This window comes from Diceros bicornis, chromosome 21 (assembly GCF_020826845.1).
Source record: "Diceros bicornis minor isolate mBicDic1 chromosome 21, mDicBic1.mat.cur, whole genome shotgun sequence".
Taxonomy (NCBI): domain Eukaryota; kingdom Metazoa; phylum Chordata; class Mammalia; order Perissodactyla; family Rhinocerotidae; genus Diceros; species Diceros bicornis.
This window is the reverse complement of record NC_080760.1, coordinates 8,787,032-8,814,475: the sequence shown is the minus strand read 5'-3', so window position 1 is coordinate 8,814,475 and position 27,444 is coordinate 8,787,032. Positions and strand designations below refer to the sequence as shown.

Sequence of the window (27,444 nt, the reverse complement as noted above, 5' to 3'; positions counted from 1 at the left end):
GATAGACATATAGACCAGCGGAATAGAATATAAACCCCAGAGTAAACCCTCACATATATGATCAATTGATTTTTGACAAAGGCGCCAAAACCGTAAATATGGAGAGTCTTTTCAATAAATGATGTTGGGAAAACTGGATATCCACATGCAAAAGAATGAAGTTGGACCCATACCTTACACAATATATGAAAATTCACTCGAAATGGATTGAAGAACTAAACATAAGAGCTAAAACTGTAAAACTTTTGGTAGAAAATGGGAAAATCTTCATGATGTTGGATTTGGCAACAATTTCTTGGATACGACACCAAAAGCAGAGGCAACAAAGGAAAAATATAGATGAATTGAACTTGATCAAAATTAAAACTTTTATGCATCAAAGGGTACTCTCAAGAGAAAGAAAAGACAGCCCACGGGATAGGAGAAAATATTTGCTAATCATGTATCTCTTAAGGGATTAACATCTAGAATATATAAAGAACTCCTACAACTTAACAGCAACAACAGACCCAATTCGTAAATGGGTGAAGGATTTGAGTAGACATTTCTCCAAAAAAGATATATAAGTGACCATTACATGAAAATATGCGCAACGTTACTAGTCATTAGGGAAATGCAAATCAAAACCACAATGAGATACTACTTCACCCCCTTTAGGATGGTTTTTATCAAAGAAATGGAAAATAACAAATGTTAGGATGTTGAGAAATTGGAAATGTTGTGCATTGTTGGTAGGGTTGTAAAGCGGTGCAGCTACTATGCAAAATATTTTGTCAGTCCTCAAAAGCTACTCATAAAATTACCATATGATCTAGCAGTTCCTCTTCTAGGTATCCATTCAAAGGAATTGGAAGCAGGGACTCAAACAGGTTCATGTATGTCAATGTTCATAGCAGTATTATTCACAATAGCCAAAAGATGGAAAAACCCAAGTGTCTATTCATCTGTGGGAGAAGATTGGAAGTTGGGTGGGTGGAGCAGGCAGGTGTTGGTAGCTAAAAGTTTTTGTTGCAAGCTGATATTACTAAACTACTTCAAGGATAGAGAGTTGAAAGTATAATTACTGACTTCTCTGTGGCCGCACTTCACCTTCGGGTAGGGTATGCTCAGGAATCCTCTGTGATGACCTGGGCGTGTCAGAGTGTGTTGAGAGGTCTGTCCTGAGGGTGGTGGCTGCCCAGCAGCCCTCAGGCCCTGCCGAACACTCCCCTGCTCTGCAGCCACATTGGTAGGGGGCCACATGACATCTGAGACCAGAGCCAGGCAGCTCTCAGGACACATTGTCAGAGGGACCAAGTCTGGAGGAAGGTAACAGGAACAAGTCAGAGGAGAAACGAAGCCCTGAGGTTTCATCCCCTCCCCTGGATTAATCCTCACCAGGACTGTAGCCTTTAGATAGTTGCAGTCTCAGAGAAAGTTTTCCTTTTCCAGGCCACAGTCTCATTTTCTTGGGGTCAAAAACTGTGTATGTGTTTCTGACTCTAGTTAGTGTGTTGTCTCCCATGGGTTGTTGAAGCTCTCCTTGGGGTATTATCTTGATCTAAGCATAGGACACACCCTGCTCTGGCTTTGCTGTGCTCTGGTTCCTATGTGATATTCTGAGGTTTTTGCCATGCTTGTTTGCCTTAATTTCTTTGTGAAAATAAGCTGTGCCATTCAAGAGGAGTTATGCTTCATCTGTAAAATATCGTTTTGATCCCAGAATGTTCTTATTCCTTTTATAAGTTAAAGCACTGTCCTTTAACCAGTCTTGCACATTTCTCTAGTTTAACTGAGGTTTGTTCTGTTTGAAACTAGACTGAGGTAGGTTTTTGCCAGTTAGTGGTAATAATTATACCCAGGCTCTGATTGTTGAGGACAATATTTCTTGGTCTTATTTTATTTTGGTGGTGTCAACTTCAGCTCTTTTGTGATCATTGTCTTCCCACATTCCTTTTATTGCCATTCAGCATGAATCCTTTTGTTCTGAATTTCATAAATTTTCAACTGAAATTTCAATTTGGGATATTTTATGGATTTTAGAAAAACATTTTTCAATCTATCTGATTTGTTCTTCCCCCTTTCTATTCTAGGTAACATTATTCAAATACTGTAGTCTGTTCTTCATATTTTGTGCCATCTCAATTTTTATTCCTCCTTATGAAATCAAAAGATTGAACCATTAAAACATTTTTTACATAGGAATATTATCACTTCTGTTGAGATAACCTATGTTATGTATGGTGACCATTACTAAAATTCCTTTCTATACCTTTACCTTATGCTATTACCTTTCTGCCTCTGTTGTTTTTTAGTGATCTGAATCTATTTGCAGATTATTACGTTATTCATATGAATACTTAATTACTATGATGTTTCTTGATAAAGTGGTTTTTTAAATCAACTTTTCATCTCAATTAGAATTAAAAAAACTAGACAGCGAGACAAACAGAATCACCCAGCTGTTTTCTGATGGGATCCTTCAGCCCGTCCTGAGCCCATTTATTCTTGCCAGAGCTCTAGAAAAAATTAGCGAAAGTAAAAACTGAATCACTTACTCTGACGCCTTGCTTATCTTGGATATTGTCACTTCATCTGTTTGTTTCTAAGTTTCCATTTTCTTTGAGGGTGGTCCCTACAATTGAGATTTGTGGTTGCTGGTGTCCTAGAATTGAAGTAGGCTTTGTTACCTGTGTATTTGGAAATTCATATATTTCTTATTAAAGATGATACACCAAAGATTTCTCAATTTCAATAGTTTAAAAAAAAGCATCAATTTTTTGTTTAAATAATATTAAGTTGCATTTAAATGATATTTTTAAATGGTTTGTTATTGGAAAAATACTATTTTGAAAATTTTCTAGAATAGACTAATTTTTTTAAATCCAAGATCTTTGAAGAATAATAAACACCATTTATACAGAGCAATTTAATGTCTCAAATACTTTCACATCCTTTATTGCCTTAAAATGTACTAACATAATTGTTGTTATACCCATATTCAAGACAAAATGGATTCTGTTAGTTTAGGTGATATAATCAAGAGCATATGGCTTTTAAGTGACAAAACTGGAACTTGAATCCAAATCTCTAGACTTCATGTTCTGTACTCTACCCACTCTACTACATTGCTGCTCTGAATAGACAGTTTGAACCTAGTAGAAAATGTGGAATGGTGTATTGGATGTTTCTAAAGAAGTGTATGTTACTTGTTGACTTGTCTTGTTGACACTACGGATGAGATGCATAGGAGGCTTTGTTAACACAGTCAAGTGAAGAAAAATGTTCCTCAAATTGTAATTTTCTCTGCAGCAGTTGTGCTGTGGTCCCAGAGCTATAAGGTGTAGTTTTTATCTCTCTCTCTGCTGCATGGAGTGAGACCTTTATTGTTAATTAGGGCGTGAGTAAGCCAAGCTGTTCATGTCAACAAGTTAAGGATTAAAATTCTATAGCTGTAATGATTGCAGAGATGGACCAGATGTGATGGAACACAAGGAAGAAGTGCTGCTTTCTTACAAGCACTGGCAAAGCCACAAGGGTCCAGGGAAGAGCTTCCTATCATTTATGCTAAGTCCTGATAGTAGAGCAGGTGTTTTATCAGCTGAAAAGGGTAAGCTTGAGATGCATTCTAGGCAGTTGAGTAAAGTTAGAAAGGTTAAGTGGTCATGTCTGTTTTTCTGGAGGAGTAATCCTCAAAGTATGGTCATGGGGCCACCAGCAGCAGCATTACCTTGGAACTTGTTAAACGTGCAAATTAAAGGCCCCACCCCAGACCTAGAATCAGAAACTACGGGCCTGGGGCACAATGATCTGTGTTTTAACAAGCCTATGATCCTGATTCATGCCAAAGTTGAAAATTTCTGTTCTAGAGTCACACTAGGAGATAAAGACTGTAAAATAAAGATTTAAGATTGGCTGGGAAAAGAAGTGCTGCCAAGCATGCAAATACATTTAGGTTTATATTCAGGGGATGCCTGATAACTCAGTGTTGAATGATCCTTAAAGATAGAGTGACCAATCACAACTGATGCTAAGGTATCCAGTTCTCTGTCAGTACTACACTATGCACTTCACTTGTTAATGCATGTATCTGGATCTTGTTATAAAGATTTCTACTTCTGATTTTCAAAAAACATAATTGAATAGAACAGTTATAATTCTTTACCCAGAAACCATACCTCTAAGAAGCCCAATCATAGTGTTGTGCTACATTGACCTAGTGGAACATGCTTTAATGAAGCAAAGTAGCTGAAAGATGATAATCAGCCTTTTGAGTGCTAGACTCACAAACTGAACTCTGTAGAGATGGTATTGTCCTAGGCCAAATCTAAAACGAGAGAGAGAGAGAGAGAGAGAGGGAGAGGGAGAGGGAGAGGGAGAGGGAGAGGGAGAGGGAGAGGGAGAGGGAGAGGGAGAGGGAGAGGGAGAGGGAGAGGGAGAGGGAGAGGGAGAGGGAGAGGGAGAGGGAGAGGGAGAGGGAGAGGGAGAGGGAGAGGGAGAGGGAGAGGGAGAGGGAGAGGGAGAGGGAGAGGGAGAGGGAGAGGGAGAGGGAGAGGGAGAGGGAGAGGGAGAGGGAGAGGGAGAGGGAGAGGGAGAGGGAGAGGGAGAGGGAGAGGGAGAGGGAGTAGATAAAACTGTGATGCTAAGGAAAAGAAGGTATGAGGAACATGTTGCATCTTAGCTAGTTGGGTCAGTTTGGGCATATTTAAGGGTTACTCATAGGAAGTGATTGTTAGTTCATCAAAGTAATGAGGCAGTTTATTATTAAAGAAAAGATTGATTTAAGTGTTTGTTTGTATGTATTAAAGAATATGTTTTTACTGTGGAAAAAAAAGACACAATAACACAAAGAGGAAAATAGAAAGTTACCTGTATATAATGCTTTCATCTAGGGATAAGTTGCTTAATTTTTTGGTGTAAATCATCCCAGCACTTTCTCTTTGTAAGATTATTATGTAAGTAATATACTGTAATCCTACTATCTTGGGATCATGTAGTTGACATAGTCCTGAGTCTGTTTTTCTAATTCAGCAGTATAATAAGAGCTCTACCCACAATGTCATTAAATATTTTTTTGAATTAAATATAATTAAATATAATTATATATATATTTATTCAAAACTAAATATAATTTTGAATTAGTATTTTTAATGCTATCATTTGTATAACTATTTCATGATTTATTTTTCTACTTCTTGTTAGAAATTTAGATTCTTTGCTATATTTCACTATTATGAGTGTGATTAATATTTTTGTACATAAATGTTTTTCTCCACATCTCTGATTATTTCTTTAGTATAGATTCTTAACAGTGACTTTGTGGAGTAAAAGTGTATGAACATTTTTAAGGCCTTTAATTACCCAGTTGTGTATAGAAATGGATATACTACCATGAACCCAGAGAAAACTAAATTTTTCTAAGATTCCTATCTTGCGTTGGAAAAATTAAGTTAACCTCTAGAGACTTTGGAAATAGCCATTATCTAGTAATATTAGCTACTATTTTAAATGATAGCTAGTTTATGTGCCAAGTTTAGATATAGCCAGTATCTAGTAACATTAGCTACTATTTCAAATAATAGCTAGTTTATGTGCCAAGCACTGTATGTACGTGTCTCCACGTGTGGCTTGTATATATGAAAATATGTACCTAATGTCACAGTAGTACTATTAGGTAGGTATGATCCCCATTTTAGATATGAAAAAGTTAAAATTCAGAAAATTGAAATAATTTGATCAAGGTAAAAATAGGCAGTAAGTGGCAGAGCTAGAATTTAAACCCCGGTCAGTCTGACTTCAGACCATGCTTTTCCTCCTGCTTTGTTCTCTTTCTTTGTATTTTCTGTTAAGTTCTGGCAGAATATTTGTTACTGAATAAAAGTACAGGACTTGTACCTTGAAAATAAAATTTATAGCCACTGCCAGAAATTTTGGTTCTTTCTTTAAATTGCCATTTCCAGTGACCCTGTGCCTCAAAACGAAAATGATCAGATCAGAGACTTATGTTTGTTTAGAGAATTAGACTTCTGGTTTATAGAGCAAATTTATTCTTATATTTTATACCCTTCTATGAATTCTTCCTTAATGTATTTATTATACTGTTCACTTTCAAACAGAAATAAACTGCTTCTCAATGTTGTTTTATTTGGTTAAAAAGGGAGTTAGACAAAATGTACTCTGGGAATTTAAAAATAACACACACAATTATAAATGTCAGTGTTGTTCTTAAGTGTTTTTATCAGTCTCTATGCTGTATGTGGTTCTGATTTGGGTAGGAAGGTAGAAGAATGCATTTGAACACAGGAGACAAATCAGGTCAAATAAGAAGTTGAAAATAAAGGAAGTATAAGCTTTAAACTTATTATTTCTGAAATTGGCTTAATTCTTCAGTTTCAAGATATTTCCTAAGACTTGTGTTTTTCAATTTTTCTTAGAGTAAACCTGATTTTTAGGGAGGAGGAGGAGTGCCCATTCACTCTTTAAATAACTGAGAAGGTGGGCAAGATATTTTGCTGTTTTTAAAAATTGGTAACAAACACTGTTAACATTGTCTTGTCACTAACTTAGATTTCTCACTGGTCTACTGATGCAGGTATCCAAAGTGGGAAACATGGATGGTGTGAAAGCTTCTGAAGTTAGCTCTAGAAGTCACTGGGGCATAATAGCCCCTTTCAAATCCAATCAGTCAATCAATCCATCAATCAAAAAGCATTTACTGAGTAACTAGAATGTGGTTGTCTGTCTTGAAAATTGAAATTCTCAGATAGTCCAGTGGAACTTTTTGCAGTGATGAAAATGTTCTGTATCTGTACTATCCACTCTGGTAGTCATAGTCACAATGAATACGGAAAATGTGGTTCATGTAACTCAGAAACTGCATTTTTAAATTTATATTTTATTTTATTTAAATTTGGTTAGCCACAAGGTCTAGTGGGTGCCTTATAGGCACAGGTATAGAAGGTGGCTCTAAATGTTCTATTATCACCAGGAATTAAATGTAATTAAATTTGAAGACTCTCCATTAAAACTTGTCAGACTGCCTAGTGCTTGATAGCTGTGAGCAGATGGAGAAGCACAGTCTCCTATAGCCCCACGCAAGTTTCATGCTCTCTTGTTAGCTCATCTAACCGTGTAGGCTAGCCAACCGCCTTCCATCAGTTTGCGTCACTTGCCCTTCTCATGCACTGGTTTCTCCAGGAATAATGGCAGGACCTCTCTTGCTAGTATCCAAATGGTGAGTCCCATCTTCCCTCCAAGGAGGTAGCCTGGTATCTTGCAAAAAAAATAGACTGGCTTTAAAGCCAGTTAGTTTGTATTTCAGCCCTGTCATGGACCAGTGATGTGGAAAATCGTTGTTATTTAACCTCCTCTGAAGATTGGGATAGTCTTATTTATCCTGTGGAATTGTTGTGAAGAGGACTAAATAAGAGTGTAGGCCAGTGCCGTAAAACCCAGTAGAATCTAACCAGCCAGTATCAATAGCAAAGAAGGCTTTATGTAAATAAGCATATGAGTCGGTAATGGGAAAGTAATGTTTGCTGCTAGTGACCTATAATACTTAATAATCTTTAGGAGAAAAAAGCAAACGGGCCTTGGGGAAATAATACTAAATAACCCCGGGTTTTGCTAAGCAATAGACAATAACTAATTTGAAATGACTGAAGGTATAACTTTATAATAACAGCAGCAGCAGTCCTGAGTGTCCTGGCCCACTGTGCACTTGCATGTGTGAAGCTGTCCTAAAAACTCTACATCATTTCATTCCCACAAGAAGTCTGTGTGGAACTTACAGCTGCTATTAATGCTCCGTTTTACAGGAACTGAGTCATAGATTAAATTTGTCCACATTCACACAGCTAGTTAAGTGGCAAAGCCAGGATTTAAATCTAGACTTCTTAAATCCAAAACCCATATCTTCTCTCCTGCCTCTCAAATCATCATGTGCTGTACATTAGAGTCTCATGCGCCTGGACACTTCCCCCTCAGAGCTTTCATTCTTCCAAGCCCTTATTTTATTTTATTTATTTATTTTTTTTGTGAGGAGATCAGCCCTGTGCTAGCATCAGCCAATCCTCCTCTTTTTTTGCTGAGGAAGACTGGCCCTGGGCTAACATCCGTGCCCATCTTCCTCCACTTTATATGGGACGCCACCACAGCATGGCCTGACAAGTGGTGCGTTGGTGTGCACCCGGGATCCGAACCGGTGAACCCCAGGACGCCGCAACAGGGTGCACGCACGTAACCGCTTGCGCCACCGGGCCAGCCCCCAAGCCCTTATTTTAAATTTATACCATTCCCAGATTCCTACTTTAAAGCACATGGGGCTCAGATGTATAAGGTCTGATTTATCTGTTTAAAAGGCACGCTTACTTCTTTATACTAATATCTGCTAAATAGGAATAAAATTATTTTTTGGTTAATTTAGCAAACATTTATTGAGTCTCTTGCACGTCAGGTACTTTTTGGCACTCAAAAAATAAAGATAGAAAAGAAAAAGCTGATATATTCTAGTAGTTGAGGATTTAGTTGTAGAGACAGATGCAAAGATGTCAGAGCACTATCAGAGCACAGAGAACAGAGCAGCTTTTCCAAGGAAGCTAGAAGGGGTGACATTGATTCAAAAAACATTTTTTGTTTTTGTTACTGTTGAACCAGCCAGATAAGACCGCTCACAGAGACATTTTATTTTATTTTTTTAATTTTTTTGTTTATTGCAGTAACATAGGTTTATAACATTTTATAAATTTCAGGTGTACATCATTATACTTCTATTTCTGCATAGATTACATCATGTTCACCACCCAAATACTAATTACAACCCATCACCACACACATGTGCCGAATTATCCCTTTCGCCCTCCTCCCTCCCCGCTTCCCCCCTGGTAACCACCAATCCCATCTCTGAGAGACAACATTTTAGAAGGGACTTCATTAATATGGAGAAGTCCATCCTCTGTCTCCCCACAGAAGCCCATGTTCCTTCTGTTGCAGCACCGATAATATTTTACTGCACTTAGTTGTCTCCTGGTGTATGTCCCTACGTGGACTGTATGCCCTCTCACCTAGTCGTGCACAGTGGTTTGGCCTTGCCTGGTGGGAAGAAGAAGGATGTGTATACTAGCCAGCTTTGTTCCTGGGGCCAGTGGGGCTTAGAGTTGAAACTAAATTGTAGACAAAATTGATTGGATCATCCAAAGCATGTCTTCAGTGAAAAGAAAAGTTAAATCTAGATTATGTTCTTGTGACAACTACAATTCTTAGTCTTTCTTTAGCCAGCTAGCCATTACAAGAGGGAATGAAAAAAGGGAGGGGAAAGAAGGAAGAAAAGAAAAGAAAATTCTTTCTGCTTGTCTTTGTTTTCTTATTTTATTTTTTTTGGTGAGGAAGATTGTCCCTGAGCTAACACCTGTTGCCAATCTTCCTCTGTTTGCTTGTGGAAGAGTGACCCTGAGCTGACATCTGTGCCCATCCTCCTCTATTTAGTATGTGCGTTGCCACCACAGCATGGCTTGATGAGTGGTGTAGGTCCGTGACTGGTATCCAAACCCACAAACCTGGGCTGAGAAGCGGAGTGCACCGAGCTCAGCCAACTACACCACCGGGCCAACCACTATTTGTGTTTGTTTTCTTTAGGTCACTGCATTAATCCCATTAATCCATTAATCCTCTTTGCCACCCACCACAGATTTGCCAGTACTCTCCCTAGAGAGTAAACAAGCAAATTGATCTTATTTTATGATTTGGAATAAATACTGTTAGTTTTTTCTTTTTGATGAGGAAGATTGGCCCTGAGCTAACATCTATTGGCAAATCTTCCTCTTTTTGCTGAGGAAGATTGTCCCTGAGCTAACATGTGTGCCAGGCTTCCTCTATTTTGTATGTGGAACGCTGCTACAGCATGGCTTGATGAGCAGTGTGTAGGTACGTGCCCAGGATCCAAACCCACAAACCCTGGGCCACCAAAGCGGAGCATGCAAACTTAACCACTATGCCACTGGGCCGGCCCCAAATACTGTTAGTTTTTTAATGGAGTTCTGGTAATCTACGTGTCAGTCACAATTTTCCCTATCAATGTATTCAGTGCAAAATATATTCTTGATTTAATTAGTTGCTAGACAGAAAAAATTTGAGAAAGCATAACAGGTAGGAAAGTAAAAATAAATATGTCTCACAAACCTGAGACTTCCTGAAAATGAGTTGCTAATGGTATTTCACATGTTGACAGTGTTGATAGTGATAGAACTGTCAACCTTTGACAATGATAGAAAATGAAAAGATATTTCGCTTGGTTTTCTTTCTCTGGTCTCAGTCACATTAAAAAAAAGTCGGTTGTTTCCTGTTTATTTGAGTTCTATATATAACATTCTCAGATGAAGAGAAGTGGAAATGGTTCTTAATGCAAAGCATAGGTGTTTGAACATTCATTTCTATTTTCAGAAAACATTTTGACAAATTGTCATTTTTATTGAACATATAGTTTTCTCTACTTTTTAAAAGAAATATTTCCACAAGAAACCCTAGGACTTAGACTGCGTGAAAGACTGTTCCTTTCTCGTTTTTGTGTATTCCATTGGTGTCTATAGTCTCTCATATCTTAGCCATCCTGCCACCATGGCCACCGACTTCTCAAGGATGCTTTGGGAGTTTACCAGAAAGTAAATGCATATTCCTCAAGTTCCTTAAACAGAAGAATCAGTGTGAGTCCAGGTCGTGATAGTGTTCACTGGTGATGTTGGTTGTACATGTGATTTATCAAGTGAGGTTTGAAATCTTAGGCTTGTTTTTATTTTCAGTTTGATCTTTAGAAAAACTAGGTAAACGTGCTGTAATATTAATCTCAATCCATACATGCTCTTTTTTTTTTTTTTTTTGCAGTAACATTGGTTTATAACATTGTATAATTTTCAGGTGTACATCATTATACCTCTATTTCTGCATGGATTACATCATGTTCTCCTGTTCACCACCCAAATACTAATTACATTCCATCACCACACACATGTGCCTAATTATCCCTTTCGCCCTCCTTCCTCCCCACTTCCCCTCTGGTAACCACCAGTCCAATCTCTGGCTCTGTGTGTTTGTTGTTATTATCTACTACTTAATGAGTGAGATCATACGGTATTCGGCCTTCTCTCTCTGACTTATTTCATTTTGCATATTACCCTCAGTGTCCATTCATGTTGTGACAAATGGCTGGATTTCATCGTTTCTTATGGCTGAGTAGTATTCCATTGTGTATATATACCACATCTTCTCTATCCATTCATCCCTTGATGGGCCCTTAGGTTGCTTCCAATTCTTGTTTATTGTGAATAACGCTGCAGTGAACACAGGGGTGCATGTATGTTTACGCGTCGGTGTTTTCACATTCTTTGGATAAATACCCAGCAGTGGAATAGCTGGATCGTATGGTAGTTCTAGCCTTAATTTTTTGAGGACTCTCCATACTGTTTTCCATACTGGCTGCACCAGTTTGCACTCCCACCAGCAGCGTATGAGAGTTCCCTTCTCTCCACATCCTCTCCCACACTTGTTGTTTCCTATCTTGTTAATTATAGCCATTCTGACGGGCGTGAGGTGATATCTCATTGTAGTTTTGAATTGCATTTCCCTGCTAGTTAATGATGTTGAACATCTTTTCATGTGCCTGTTGGCCATCTGTAGATCTTCTTTGGAGACATGTCTGTTCAGGTCTTTTGCCCATTTTTTAATTGGGTTGTTAGTTTTTTTTTTGTTGTTGAGATATATGAGTTCTTTATATATTTTGGAGAATAACCCCTTATCAGATGTATGGTTTGCAAATATCTTTTCCCAATTGTTAGGTTGTCTTTTTGTTTTGTTGATGGTTTCCTTTGCTGTGCAGAAGCTTTTTAGTTTGATGTAGTCCCATTTGTTTATTTTTTCTGTTGTTTCTCTTGCCCGGTCAGACATGGTGCTAGAAAATATGTTGCTAAGACTGATGTCGAAGAGCGTACTGCCTATGTTTTCTTCTGGAAGTTTCATGGTTTCAGGTCTTACATTCAAGTCTTTAATCCATTTTGAGTTAATTTTGTGTATGGTGTAAGGAATGGTCTACTTTCATTTTTTTGCATGTGGCTGTCCAGTTTTCCCAGCACCATTTATTGAAGAGACTTTCCTTTCTCTATTGTATGTTCTTGGCTCCTTTGTCGAAGGTTAGCTACCAATAGATGTGTGGGTTTATTTCTTGGCTTTGGATTTTATTCCATTGATCTGTATGTTTGTTTTTGTGCCAATACCGTGTTGTTTTGGTTAATATAGCTTTGTAGTATATTTTGAAATCACAGAGTATGATACCTCCAGCTTTGTTATTTTTGCTCAGGATTTCTTTAGCTATTCAGGGTCTTTTGTTGTTCCATATAAATTTTAGAAGTTTTTGTTCTATTTCTGTGAAAAATGTTGTTGGAACTTTGATAGGGATTGCATTGAATCTATAGATTGCTTTAGGAAGTATGGACATCTTAACTATGTTAATTCTTCTAATTCAAGAGCACAGAATATCTTTCCATTTCTTTGTGTCTTCTTCAATTTCTTTCAGCAATGTTATATAGTTTTCAGTGTACAGATCTTTCACCTCTTTGGTTAAGTTTATTCCTAGATATTTTATTCTTTTTGTTGCAGTTGTAATTGGAATTGCATTCTTAATTTCTCTTTCTGCTACTTCATTGTTAGTGTATAGAAATGCAACTGATTTTTGTATGTTGATTTTGTATCCTGCAACTTCACGGTATTCATTTATTAATTCTAAAAGTTTTTTGGTGGATTCTTTAGGGTTTTCTATATATAAAAGCACGTCTTGTGCAAATAGTGAGAGTTTCACTTCTTCCTTTCGAATTTGGATCCCTTTTATTTCTTTTTCTTGCCTGATTGCTCTGGCTAGGACTTCCAGTACTATGTTAAATAGGAGTAGTGACAGTGGGCATCCTTGTCTGGTTCCTGTTCTTAGAGGGATAGCTTTCAGTTTTTCACCATTGATGATGATATTACCTGTGGGTTTGTCATATATGGCCTTTACTATGTTGAGGTACTTTCCTTCTGTACCCATTTTCTTCAGAGTTTTTATCATAAATGGATGCTGTATCTTGTCAAATGCTTTCTCTGCATCTATTGAGATGATCATGTGATTTTTATTCATTTTATCAATGTGCTATATCACGTGGATTGATTTGCGAATGTTGAACCATCCCTGCATCCCTGGAATAAATCCCACCTGATCACGGTGTATAATCTTTTTAATGTATTGTTGTATGCAATTTGCTAGTATTTTGTTGAGGACTTTTGCATCAATGTTCATCAATGATATTGGCCTGTAATTTTCTTTTTTTGTGTTGTCCTGGTCAGGTTTTGGTATCAGGGTAATGTCGGCTTCATAGAATGAGTTAGGCAGCTTCCCCTCCTCTTCATTTTTTTGGAAGAGTTTGAGAAGGATAGGTATTAAGTCTTCTGTGAATGTTTGGTAGAATTTACCAGAGAAGCCATCTGGTCCTGGACTTTTATTGTTGGAGAGGTTTTTGATTACTGTTTCGATCTCCTTACTGGTGATTGGTCTATTCAAATTCTCTATTTCTTCTTGATTCAGTTTTGGAAGTTTGTATGATTCTGAGAATTTATCCATTTCTTCCAGATTGTTCAATTTTTTGGCATATAGCTTTCCATAGTATTGTCTTATAATCGTTTGTATTTCTGAGGTGTCTATTGTACTTTTCCTCTTTCATTTCTGATTTTACTTATTTGAGCCTTCTCTCTTTTTTTTTTTGGTGAGTCTAGCTAAACGTTTGTCAATTTTGTTTATCTTTTCAAAGTACCAGCTCTTGGTTTTCTTAATATTTTCTGTTGTTTTTTTAGTCTCTATTTCATTTATTTCTGCTCTGCTTTTTATTATTTTCCTGCTTCTACTGATTTGGGGCTTTGTTTGTTCTTCTTTCTCCAGTTCCTTTAGGTGCATTGTTAGATTCTTTATTTGATATGCTTCTTGTTTGTTGAGATAGACCTGTATTGCTATAAACTTCCCTCTTAGAACTGCTTTTCCTGTATCCCATAAATTATGGCATGTCGTATTTTCATTTTCATTTGTTTCCAGGTATTTTTTGATTTCTCCTTTGATTTCTTCGTTGACCCAATCGTTGTTCAGTAGCATTTTTTTTAATCTCCACTTATTTGTAGATTTTCTTCATATAGTTGATTTCTAGTTTCATACTGTTGTGGTCATAAAAGATGCTTGGTATTATTTCAGTCTTCTTATGTTTATAGAGACTTGTTTTGTGGCCTAATATGTGATCAGTGCTAGAGAATGTTCCATGTGCGTTTGAAAAGAATGTGTATTCTTCAGTTTTTGGATGGAATGTTCTGTATATATCTAGTAGGTCCATCTGTTCTAATGTGTCATTTAAGGCCAATGTTTCCTTATTGATCTTCTGTTTGGGTGATCTATCCATTGGTGTAAAGGAAGTGTTAAAGTCCCCTACTATTACTGTGTTACTGTCTATTTCTCTTTTTGTGTCTGTTAATAATTGCTTTATATATTTAGGTGCTCCTACGTTGAGTGCATAGATATTTACGAGTGTTCTATCCTCGTGTTGGATTGTTCTCTTGATCATTATGTAGTGCCCTTCTTTGTCTCTTGTTACAGTTTTTGTCTTAAAGTCTATTTTGTCTGATATGAGTATTGCTACCCCAGCTTTCTTTTCATTGCCATTTGCATGGAGTATCTTTTTCCATCCCTTCACTTTCAGTTTGTGAGTGCTTTAGCTGTGAAGTGTGTCTCTTGTATGCAGCATATATATGGGTCTTGTTTTTTCATCCAGTCAGCTACCCTATGCCTTTTAATTGGAGCATTTAGTCCATTAACATTTAAAGTAGCTATTGATAAGTATGTACTTACTGGTATTTTTTAACTTTTTTTTCTTGGTGTTTTAGTAGTAGTTCTCTGTTTCTTCCTTCTTCACTTGCTCTCTTCCCTTGTGGTTTGATGGCTTTCTTTACTATTATGTTTGGGTTCCTTTCTCTTAGTTTTTTGTGTATTTATTATGGGTTTCTGGTTTGTGATTACCATGGGGTTCATATACAGTAACCTATGTATATAGCAATCTATATTAAGTTGATGGTCTCTTTAGTTTGACCTCTGTCTGAAAGCTCTACTCTTTAACTCCCTCCTCCCACATTTTGTGTTTTTGATATCATATCTAACCTCTTTTTTGTGCATTTGTATCCATAACCCTCTTATCATGGAAACAGATAATTTTTCCTATTTGTGGTCTTCTCTTTTCCCCTTAAATAAGTCCCTTTAGCATTTCTTGTAGTACTAGTTTCTTGGTGATAAGCTCTTTTAATTTTTGTTTGTCTGGGAAACTTTTTCTGTCTCCTTCCATTTTGAATAATAACCTTGCTGGGTAGAGTATTCTTGGTTGTAGCTTTTTTCCTTTTAGCACTTTATTTATTTATTTATTTTTTCGGTGAGGAGATCAGCCCTTTGCTAACATCTGCCAATCCTCCTCTTTTTTTGCTGAGGAAGACTGGCCCTCGGCTAACATCCGTGCCCATCTTCCTCCACTTTATATGGGATGCTGCCACAGCATGGCTTGCCAACCAGTGCGTCGGTGCGCTCCCGGGATCTGAACCAGCGAACCCTGAGCCACTGCAGTGGAGCACGCACACTTCACCACTTGCGCCACTGGGCTGGCCCCTCCTTTTAGCAGTTTAAATATATCGTACCACTCTCTTCTAGCCTGTAAGGTTTCTGCTGAGAAGTCAGCTGATAGCCTTATGGGGTTTCCTTTGTATGTGTCTTGTCTTTCTCTTGCGGCTTTTAGGATTCTCTCTTTATCTTTAATTCTGGATCTTTTAATTATGATGTGTCTTGGTGTGGGCCCCTTTGGGTTTATCTTGTTTGGTACTCTCTGTGCTTCCTGTACCTGGATGTCTGTTTCCTTCCTTAGGTTAGGGAAGTTTTCAGCTTTTATTTCTTCGAATAGATTCTCTGCCCCTGTGTCTCGCTCTTCTCCTTCTGGGACACATATAACATGGATGTTAGTGTGCTTGATGTTGTCCCAGACACTGTGACCCATGGCATCCCTCATCTGGCTACCCCTCCTGGGAAGCCTTCCCTAACCCCAGTGGGATTACTTCCAGAGTGTCCTCCCTCAGGGTATCATATCTCAGTAACAGTTTCTTCCTTTGCAGGGAAACTGTCCACTCAGCCTTCTTGTCTCTGACTGCATTCCCAGTCCCCTGGCCCAGTGATTAGTAAAAAGAGAGTCAAATGAACCAAAGGAACCTAGATATGGGTTTTAAGGTCTTTCCCGTATTCACTGGCCTTACAAATCTGTTTTATGTGGGTATGTTATTATTTGAATTAATTTCCCAGATCATATGAATGTAAAAAGTTATATCTGTGTTTAAATTTCAGAATTCTCATATGATGCTGAGTCGTACTTTAAACCTCATTCAGATTCCCTAATTCAGAAATTATTATCTTTTGAATCAAGTTAAACTAATGCTTACCTGTGTAGTTATCTTTGGAAGGTAAAGGAGACTTGTGAGTATATGAGAAATTTGAACAAGATTTCAAAAGTGTGTTTACCTTAGGCTAGAGAATCAATTATTTTCAAATCCCAGTACTATTTGTACAGAAACAAGTAATGTGGTAATCAAAAATTAGTTGTTATCTGCTCATAGATACAGAAAACAGATTGGTGGTTGCCAGAGGCAGGGGCTGGGGGATGGGCAATGTGGGTGAAGGGATCAAAAGATACAAACTTCCAGTTATAAAATAAATAAGTCATGGTGATGTAATGTACAGCATGGTGACTATAGTTAATAGTCCTGTATTACTTATTTGAAAGTTGCTAAGAGAGTAGATCTTAAAAGTTCTTATCAAAAGAAAAAAATTAGTAACTGTATGGTGACAAATGTTAACTAGACTTATTCTGGTGATCATTTCACAATATATACAAATATCGAATCATTATGTTGTATACCTGAAACTAATGTAATGTTATATGTCAATTAACATTAATAAAATAATTAGTCGTATCTGTTTAAGAACATTGGCCAACTTTCTCTTTCCTAAATACTATACTTTTGTTACCTTATGTGTGATTTAAAGTAATGAATTAAATTTCCTTACAAATCATTTCTATTCTAGACTAATTCAGTTTGATTAACATGAATCAGGGAGAATTTTACTAAATATGTATATCCATATATTTTTGTTTTATGTAAGATTAAATAAACAATTGTGTCGTCATTAGTATAAATGATCTATGAAAGTGTCCCCCTTGTTTCCTGCAGAAGATGCGGGGCTGGATGAGCAGGCCACATGCTTCAGTGGCATTGCCTGAGTTCTTGTCTCTGTCAGAGCCCCACAGCTGGGCCAAAGGACCATTATTTCTACCTGGGTTTCCTTTCTTTTAAGCAAAGTTAACAGCACTGACATACATATGTAAGTGCTATTTTTGAAAATATAAAATTAGCCACATTTCAGAATAGAGTTAAGACTTTTTTTTGCTAAATTTGTAATGATTTGTTTAATTATAAAAGAGGTCCAGATTAATTGTTACCAGGTAAATCAGTGACTTTAAAATCTACCTGTTTGGGATGAACCTGTATATCATCTCTATAATCTCCAGAAATCTGGAATAGTCTGAACTTGGGTCAACCCTAACTTTGCTGTCGAGGCAGAGAGTTGGGTGAGTAAACAGAATTGCCTGTGATGTTGCAAAATGACACACATTTAATTAAAGACAACATCGCTCATTCCAACTGCGTCACTTTTCTATCTTTTGATGAAGCCTAAAATATTCGTTTAATGTTTATTTTTGTTAATCGCTTATCAGCTAACTTCATTTTTTTCCCCATTTCAAACTAAAAGAGTTATATTTTTATTGCTAGAAAGGGTTCCTGCCAAGTCAATCTTTTTTGTCAGATTACTATGAATAGCAGACTTTCAAAGTTAATTTTTTTATTAAGAATATGTTTTGCATATTTTCATATAAAATTGAATTTTAAGTATTGAAGAAAATTAGAAAATAAGGGAATCATCAGTATTAAAGGTACCTACATTTCTAATAGGCAAATATTGAAATATGGAGTATTAGACTTTGTTAGCTAATAAAAATAGTAGCATTAGAATAAAGATTAGCGAGGAATTTGAAATACTTTGAGACCCATCAAGTCTGCCTATACATAAGAGGCAAATGGAAGAAAGTGAGCAAAAACTCCAAGAACATAATGCTTGAGGTCATGGGTACTTTTTTACATTTACCTAATATATTTGCACATGCGGCAGGCTAAATATATAATGGTTTTTATTCATTTTGATGGAATAATCTTGCGTTTAGCATGAATTTGTTCACTTTGTCAAAGAGATCAGAAAAATTGGCTCCTTTTGGATCTGCATGTGTGTGTGTAAATTATGCCCCTTTGCAGATAAATTGCTCATAGTTAGCCATGTGGTCTTGCCCGGGAGGCAAAGAACATTTAGAGCCATCTAAATCAGCGAATTAGCCCTCTTGAGAGAGGATTTATATTAAGTAAAGAAGATATCTTTTTTGGACTTGAGCTAAATAGAATAAATAGAAGGTTGAACTCATTAAAATAGCTTTGAAGTTTGTAGTAATTTTTGATAGCGAGAAGAAAGGCTAAACTAAGCTTTCACTTAGTTGGAATCGTTCGCTGTTTTTAATTCAGTTTAACCTTAAGGGCTTTAAACAGGACTTTGAATTGGGCCAAACATAGTTCTAATATTGATATGTTTGTCTGTAAACTGAAAGGTTCTAAATACACAAAAAAAACTTGAACTAATGCTTTCCCCTTCTTAACTTAGTTGTTAAAATAATACTTTATCATATTTTTTAAATTAACTTGACATCCATCTGGCTGTGTCAGCATATTTGCAGTTGTACCCGGACAGTGCTAGACACTGTGCCCACCCTTACCCTCTATTTTCTTGTAGCCTCTTCTTGCCTACTTTCTCTCTCTGTGTCTTTACCTCTGTCTCTGTCGATCTCTCATAATTTTTTTTATTTCTGGGTTACCATACCTATAGCCCATAGTCTTAAAATATTACTATTGCAAATTTGTGTTTGAATACATTGTATGGAAATATACTAGACACTAAGGAATTGATCTAGATTAGGATAAACTAAAATCTAGTAGAAAACATGGGTCTAGTTTTTGAACAAGAATCATGTAGGATTACAAGCTTTACGTATAATTACATGGTCTACAATTAGAGAAGTAAGTTGAGTCCAAAACATATTACATGAAGTCATATTAAGCATTTTATCTTTGAGTAGGGAAATTTGCATAACAGAATATTTTGCATAAAGCCCAAATTTATGTTTGCATAGCTAATACTGATACTTGGACAGAAATAAGATATTGATCATAACTGTTAATATAGGTGTTTTTCCTTAATAAAGGAAATTTTTAGAGACTGGAAACCTCATGGGCTTGAATGAACCAATGGGGTGATTTTTTGGGGATGTTGTCTTAGAATGATTAATATTACAGAACTTCCATTATATTTTTTAAACTTTTTATTTTGAGATAATCTAAATTTCCATGTAGTTGTAAGAAATAATATAGAGAGATCATTTGTCTCCTTTTTACTCAGTTTCTCCCAGTGTCAACATCTTGCAAAACCGGAATATCAACACTGATACAGTCAAGATACAAAACAATTCCACCACCACAAGGATCACTCATGTTGCCCTTTTATAATTGTATCAACTTCCCTCTCTTCCCCTCTTCTCTCACATCCCTTAACTATGGCAACCATTAATATATTCTCCATTTCTTTAGGGATTATTTTTTTCACTTGGCATAATTCCCTGGAGAGTCATTCACATTGTTCTGTGTTATCAATAGTTCATTCCTTTTTTTTTTTTTTTATAATTTTATTTATTTATTTTTTCCCCCAAAGCCCCAGTAGATAGTTGTATGTCATAGCTGCACATCCTTCTAGTTGCTGTATGTGGGACGCGGCCTCAGCATGGCCGGAGAAGCGGTGCGTTGGTGCGTGCCCGGGATCCGAACCCAGGCCGCCAGCAGCGGAGCGCATGCACTTAACCGCTAAGCCACGGGGCCGGCCCTAGTTCATTCCTTTTTATTGCTGAATAGTATTCTATGGTATAGATTTAAGAGTTTGTTAACCCTTCACTCATTGATGACATTTAGGTTGTTTCCAGTTTGAGGCTATTATGAATGAAACTGCTATGAACATTTCTGTATAGGTTTTTGTATAAACATAAATTTACATCTCTCTGGGTTAAATGCCCAGGAGTGCAGTGGGTTGTATGGTAGTTGCATGTTTTTTTAAGAAAACTGCCTAACTCTTCCAGAGTGGCTATAAAATTTTACATTCCCACTAGCGATATGTGAGCAATCCAGTTTCTCTACATTGTCACCAGCATTTGGTTTTGTTTTAGTCATTTTGATAATGCAGAGGTACCTCATTGTGGTTTTAATGTGTGCTTTCTTAATGGCTAATGATGTTGAACATCTTTTCATGTGCTAGTTTGCCATTTGTATATCTCTTCAGTGAATTGTCTGTTCATGACTGTTGTCCATGTTCTAACTGGATTGTTCATTTTTTTTACTATTCAGTTTTTGGAGTTTTTTATATATTCTAGATCCTAGTCCTTTCTTGGATATGTGGTTTGCAAATATTTTCCCTCTGTAGCTTGTCTTTTCATACTCTTAATAGGGTCTTTCTCAGAGCAAAAGTTTTTAGTTTTGATGAAGTCCAGTTTATCAAATTTTTTTCTTTTATGGGTAAAATATTTTTGTCTCAAGTCTAAGTACTCTTTGCCTAGCCCTAGATACTGAAGATTTTCTCCTCTGTTTTTTCTAAAAGTTTTATGGCTTTATAGTTTACATTTATGTTCATGATCCATTCTGAATTAAGTTTTTAATAAAATATGAGACTTAGTTTGAATCTCGTATTTTTCTGCCTATGGGTATTCAATGGCTACTTCCTTTGTTGAATTGCTTTGGTACTTTTGTCAAAAATCAGTTGGGCATATCTGTGGAGTCTGTTTCTGAGTTCTTTATTCTGTTTTATGAACCTATATGTCTCTTCCTCCACCAACGCCATGCAGTATTGATTGCTGTGACTACACAGTAAATCTTGAAATCAGGTAGAGTGATTCCCCCCACTCTATTCTTCTTTTTCAACTTTTTTTAGATATTCTAGTTCCATTGCCTTTCCATATAAATTTAATTTAATTTTTTCAGCTTCATTAAGGTATAATTGGCAAATAAAAATTGTCTATAGTTAAGGTATAGAGCATGGTAACTTGATATATGTATACATTATAAAATGATTACCACAATCAAACTAATTAACACATCCCTCACCACATATAGTCACCTTTTTTGTGTGTGTGGTGAAAACACTTAAGACCTACTCTCTTAGTAAAGTCCAACTAATCAATATGATATTATTAACTATAGTCACCAAGCTGTACATTAGATCTCCAGAACTTATTCATCTAATAACTGAAAGTTTGTACCCTTTGACCAAAATCATCCCATTTCCCCCACCCCAGAGGCCCTGGCAACCACAGTTCTACTCTCTGCTTCTACGAGTTCAACTTTTTTAGATTCCACATATAAGTAAGATTGTATAGTATTTCTCTTTCTGTGTCTCATTTATTTCACTTAGCATAATGTTCTCCAGATTCATCCACATCCATGTTGTTGCAAATGGCAGGATTTCCTTCTTTTCTATGGCTAAATAATAATGCATTTTGTGTGTGTAATATACATACATGCCTACCACATTTTCTTTTATCCATTTGTCAACAGACAAAGTTTGTTTCCATATTTTGGCTATTGTGAATAATGCTGTTATGAACATGGGATATCTCTTTAAGATCTTGATTTTATTTTATTTTTTAATATATACCCAGAGGTGGGACTGCTGGATCATATGGTAGTTCTATTATAAATTTTTTGATGAACCTCTGTACTGTTTTCCATAATGGCTGTGCCAATTTGCATTTCCACCGAAAGTGTACAAGGGTTCCCTTTTCTCCACACCCTCAACAACACTTGATATTACTTATCCATTTGATAATAGCCATCCTAATAGGTATGAGGTGATATCTCATTGTGGTTTTGGTTTGCATTTCCTTGATGATTAGTGATGTTGAGCACCTTTTCATATACCTGTTGGCCATTTGTATGTATTCTTTGGAAGAATGTTTATTTAGATCCTTTGCCCATTTCTCAATTGGGTTATTTGGTTTTTTTGCTATTGGGTTGTATGAATTGCTTATATATTTTGGATATTGATCCCGTATCAGATATATAGTTACAAACCTGGCTGGAGCTGGGTCATGGGCTGCTTTAGGGTTCACAGCTGGGACTGAGTTCAGCAGGCCTGTTATCTGAGGCATGAAGGGGGTATGGCTCCACGCAGATCCTCTGGCAGATAGTACTGGTGACAGGACCAAGTCAAAGAGGATGGGACTGTTTTCCAGGTCTGTAGCCAGGACCACAGTCAGTATGCCTGCCACCTGGGCATAGGCGTGCCTTCTCTAAATAGCCCTCATTGGTTGTGAGCTGCAGCAGGGTTTCACAGTCTCTTAGCTGGATCTCAAAGCTCCCACAAAGGCACTTTTGACCATAGATGGCTGCCAAATTATTATCACCATGTGAGCAGAGACTTCCTGTTCTGCCATCTTGTTGATGTCCTATATAAATTTGAGAGTGAGTTTATATATATCTGCAAAAGAATCTTGTTGGGATTTTGATGGGAATTGCTTGAAATATATGTATCCTTTTGGGGAGACTTGGCATGATATTTTTATGATATTTATGATTTTTATGATATTTATGATATTAAGTCTTTCAATTCATAAATATGGTATGTCTCTCCATTTGTTAAGATCTTCTTTGATTTATTTCATCAGTGTTTTGTAGCTTCAGCACATAATATTATGTTAGATTTACATTAAAGGTTTTCTTTGTTTATTTTTTGAAATTATAAGTGATTTATATTTTTAGTTTTGGTGTCCACGTGTTTGTTGATAGTATATAGAAATACATTTGATTTTTGCATATGCTGTGACCTTCATGAACTCACTTATTAGTTCTAGGAGTTATTTTGTAGATTTCTTGTAATTTTCTACACAAGCAATCATGTCATCTGCAAATAGGGATGGTTTTATTTTTTCTTTCCTGATCTGTATGTCATTTTTTTTTTTTCTTTTCTTGCCTTATTGCACTGGCAAAACTTCTAGTTCTATGCTGAATACAAGTGGTGAGACCAGACATTCTTGCCTTGTTTCTCAGCTTAGGTTGAAAAACATTTATTCTTTCACTGTTAATTGTGATGTTGGCTGTAGGAGTTTTGTAGATGCTCTTTATCAAGTTGAGGGAGTTCTCTATTTCTAGTTTTCTGAGTTTCTTATTATGAATGAGTGTTGAATGTTGTAAAATGGCTTTTCTGCATCAATTGTTGAGATCATATAACTCTTCTTTTGTCTTGAATGTGGTGGAGGTGATTTTCAAATATCAAACAAGGCTGGCATCCCTGGAATTAACTCCACTTTGTCATATCGTATAATTCCTTTTATGTATTTATGAATTCTATTTGCTAATATTTATTAAAGATTTCTTGTATCTATATTCCTGAGGTACGTTGGTCTGTAGTTTTCTTTTTTTTGTACTATCTTTGTCTACTTTTCATATAAGGGTAGTGCTACCTTTACAAAATGAATTAGGGATTGTTTCCTTCTCTTCTGTATTCTGAAAGAGATTGTATAGACTTGGTGTTAATTCTTCTTTGCATGTTTGGTAGAATTCGCCAGGTAAAACTATCCGGACCTGGAGATACCTTTTTGGGAGTTTTTAAATTACATATTCCTTTTCCTTACTAGTTATAAATCTATTCGAATAATCTATTTCATGTTGTTTTGTTTGAGTTTGGTAGCCTGTGCTTTTGAGGAATTGGTCCATTTCATCTAAGTTGTTAAAATTTTTATATGTAGAGTTTGTAGTAGTCTCTTACTAGCTTTGTGATATCTACATAGTCTGTTAGTGATATCCTCTGTTTCATTCTGGATATTGGCAATTTGTATCTTCTCTGTTGTTTTCTTTGTCAGTCAGTTTATCATGTCAAAAAACCAACTTGTTGTTGCAGTGTTTCTTCTCTGTTGTTTTTCTATTTTCAATTTCATTGATTTCTGTTCTTTATTGTTTATTTCTTTGTATTTGCTCTAGGTTTATTTTGCTCTTTTTTCCCCCCCTAGGTTTTTGATGTAGGAGCTTAGATTATTGATTTGAGACTTTTCCTCTTTTCTAATGTAAGCTTAAGTGCTATAAAATTTCCTTTCAGTATTGCATTAGCTGTTTTCCGCAAAATTTGATATATTAAATTTTCATTTTCACTCAGTTCAATGTTTTGTTTTGTTTTTTTAATTTTCCTTGACACTTCCTCTATGACCCATGAATGACTTAGAAGCATATTATTTTGTTTCCAAGTATTTGGAGATTTTCCTGTTATCTTTCTGTTGATTTTTAGTTTGATTCTATTGTGATCAGAGAACACACTATATGATTTCAGTTCTTGTAAATTTGTCAAGGTTTGTCTTATGGCCCATAATATGGTCTCTCTTGGAATATGTTTTGTGGGCTACTGAAAAGAATATGTATTTGGCTGTCATTGGGTAGAGTGTTCTATAAATGTCAATTAGATCCTGTTGATTGATAGTGTTGTTGCACTCTTCTTCATCCTTGCTGATATTCTGTCTAGTTGTTCTATCAAATGTTGAGAGAGGGGTATTGTAGTCTCCAACTCTAATTGTGGATTTGTCAATTTGTTCTTTCAGTTTCGTCAGTTTTTGCTTCATGTGTGTTGAATCTATGTTGTTTGGTGCACAAACATTTACAATTGCTATGTCCTCTTGGAGGACTGACCCTTTTATCATTATGTAACATCTCTCTCTGCCTCTGATAATGTTCTTGGCTCTGAAGCCTACTTCCTCTGATAATGGTACCCCTGCCCCAACTGTATCCGTGTTAATGTTTACATGATGTATTTTTCCCATCCTTTTACTTTCATCCTACCCATGTCTTTATATTTGAAGTGAATTTCTTGTAGACAGCATATAGATGGATCATGTTTTTTAATCCACTCTGCTAATCTCTGTCTTTTCTTTGGTATATTTAGACCATTTATACTTGATGTAATTATTTATACATTAAGACATAAGTTTACTTTTTTATTTTTTGTTTTCTCTATGTTGTTCTCTTTCTGTTTTTCATTTCTCTGTTTTCTGTTTCCTGGCTTCATGTGGGTTACTTGAACAGTTTTTAGAATTTCACTTTAATGTTTTTTTCATTTATAATATTTTTATGTGTATCTCTTTTCATAGCTATTTTATTGGGTACTCTAGGCATTACATTTTATATACGTAACTTATCACTGTCTGCTAGGTGAACATTTTGCCAGTTTGTTTGAAGTGTAGAAACCTTACTTCTTATATCCCTTTACTGTCCTCATTTATAATATGATTGTCTTAAATATTTCCTCTGCATACATTTAGAACCATTTCAGACAGTGTTATAATTTTTGCTTCAGCTCCAAATATAATTTTGAAAACTCAACCAGGGTAACAAAGCCTATTGTATTTACCTATATCTTTCCATTTTTATCTTTTCCTTCCCCCAGATCTTGAGGTTCGTTCACTGTTTTTTCAGTCTATTTTCCCTTTTAGTTTTTACATTGGCTAATTGCTATTACTTTATCGTCAAGTTCACTGATTCTTTTCTCTGTCCATTCTGCTGTTGAACCCATTTATTGAGTTTTTTATTTTCATTATTTATTTTTTAGTTCTAAAATTTCCATTTAAAAAAAATCTATTTCTTTGCTGAGACTTTGTATTTTTTCACTTGTCTCATGCATTCGTAATTGCTCATTGAAGTATATTTATAATGGCTGCTTTAGAATCTTTGTCAGATAATTCTAACATCTGTGTCATCTTAACATTGTCATCTATTAATTGTCTTTTTTCATGCAAGTTGAGATTCTTTCTGGTTCTTAGTATAACAAGTGATTGTAGATGGCAACCTGTACATTTTGGGTATTTTGATATGAGACTCTGGGTCTTACTTAAACCTGTTTTAGGGGGCTTTGTCTGACACTGCTCTGAGAGGAGAAGTAGAGGGGGTAAAGAGCTTGTTTTTCCAGGTGGAGGTAGAAGTCCAGATTCCCCATTTGACCTCCGTTGATACCTGAGTCGGAGAAGGACTCCTTGTTACTGCTGGGCAGATGTGAGTTCCAACTTCCTGCTAGACCTCCATTCACATCACCCTGGCTGAGGAGAACTGCTCCCCATGCAGCTTCCACTGACAACACTGGCAGAAGATCAGAGGGTAGAGGGTGGTCTCAGTGCCGGTGGGTGGTGTGAAAGTCCTGACTCTCTGCTAAGCCTACTCTGACTCTACATCAGAGGGGTGGGGAGAGATGTTTAGTTACTAATGTCAGGTTGGGTGGGAAGTCCAGGCTCCCCCAGATGATCTCCATCATGGTGTGTGGAGAGGGTGGGCGGGAGGGGGGCTCATTACAAGCCTGCAGAGATGAAAGTCCCAACACCCTATCCTGCCTTCTCTCATACCACCTTAACTGGGCTTCATTGCAACCTGATGAGGGTGGAAGTCTGGGCTCCCCACTTGCCCTCTGCTGGTGTGTAGGGTAATGGGTCAGTTTTTCTGTGGTGCTTCCTTAGAGTAGAGAAGTTATTTTCTAAAAGTTTTCTGTCACACTAGGCTGCCCCTTCCCTGGGCCTTTGGTTGGAGAGAGTAAGCTTTGGTAGGGGCTTTTTTTGTCTGTACCCATTGCTGTTTTCAGGTTGCCAGCTTCTTCAGTTCCAAGTCTGGGATATAAGAGGCAAAAAGAAAACCCAGGAACTCACTGCTGTATTGTTCCTTGGTCCCAAGGTCTCTAGGTCCTAGCTGGTCTGCCTTCTTCTATCTACCTTTCAGCGTCTTCTTGTGTTTAGTCTATATATAATGTCAGGCATTTTAGTTGTGCTTAATGGGAGAAATAGGGAAAAGTATGTCTACTCCATCTTCCCAGAAGTGGAAGTCCTAAATTTTTCTTAACGTTAAGCAGCACTACCTGTTTTAAGCATTAAAGAGTCTTCTCAAATCAGATGTCTGAGAGGAACTAGGAGAATATAAATGTCTGTTATATTGCCAGACTCCTTTTCTACTTAAATATGAGGCATTTCAGTGACTATGATCCATTTGATAGCAAAGGTAGAAGTTCTTTTGGAATTTTGTGTCATGTTCTTTGAAAGATTAGAGCTATTGAAATGTCTGAAGGTTTTATTTGTAAATAGCATTTATTCCGATGTCTAGGCAATTCTTTGAGCCTACTGATAGTCTTTGTTCACTCCCTGCATTTCTCCGTGAGGTGTCCCAAGGCCATCA

General features: G+C 36.5%; 1 protein-coding gene across 3 annotated transcripts in view; it reads left to right on the top strand.

The window, feature by feature from the left end:
• The window catches only part of SPIDR (scaffold protein involved in DNA repair), a 472,343-nt gene that overhangs the window by 312,946 nt on the left and 131,953 nt on the right, over positions 1-27,444 (top strand). The window lies entirely within an intron of this gene.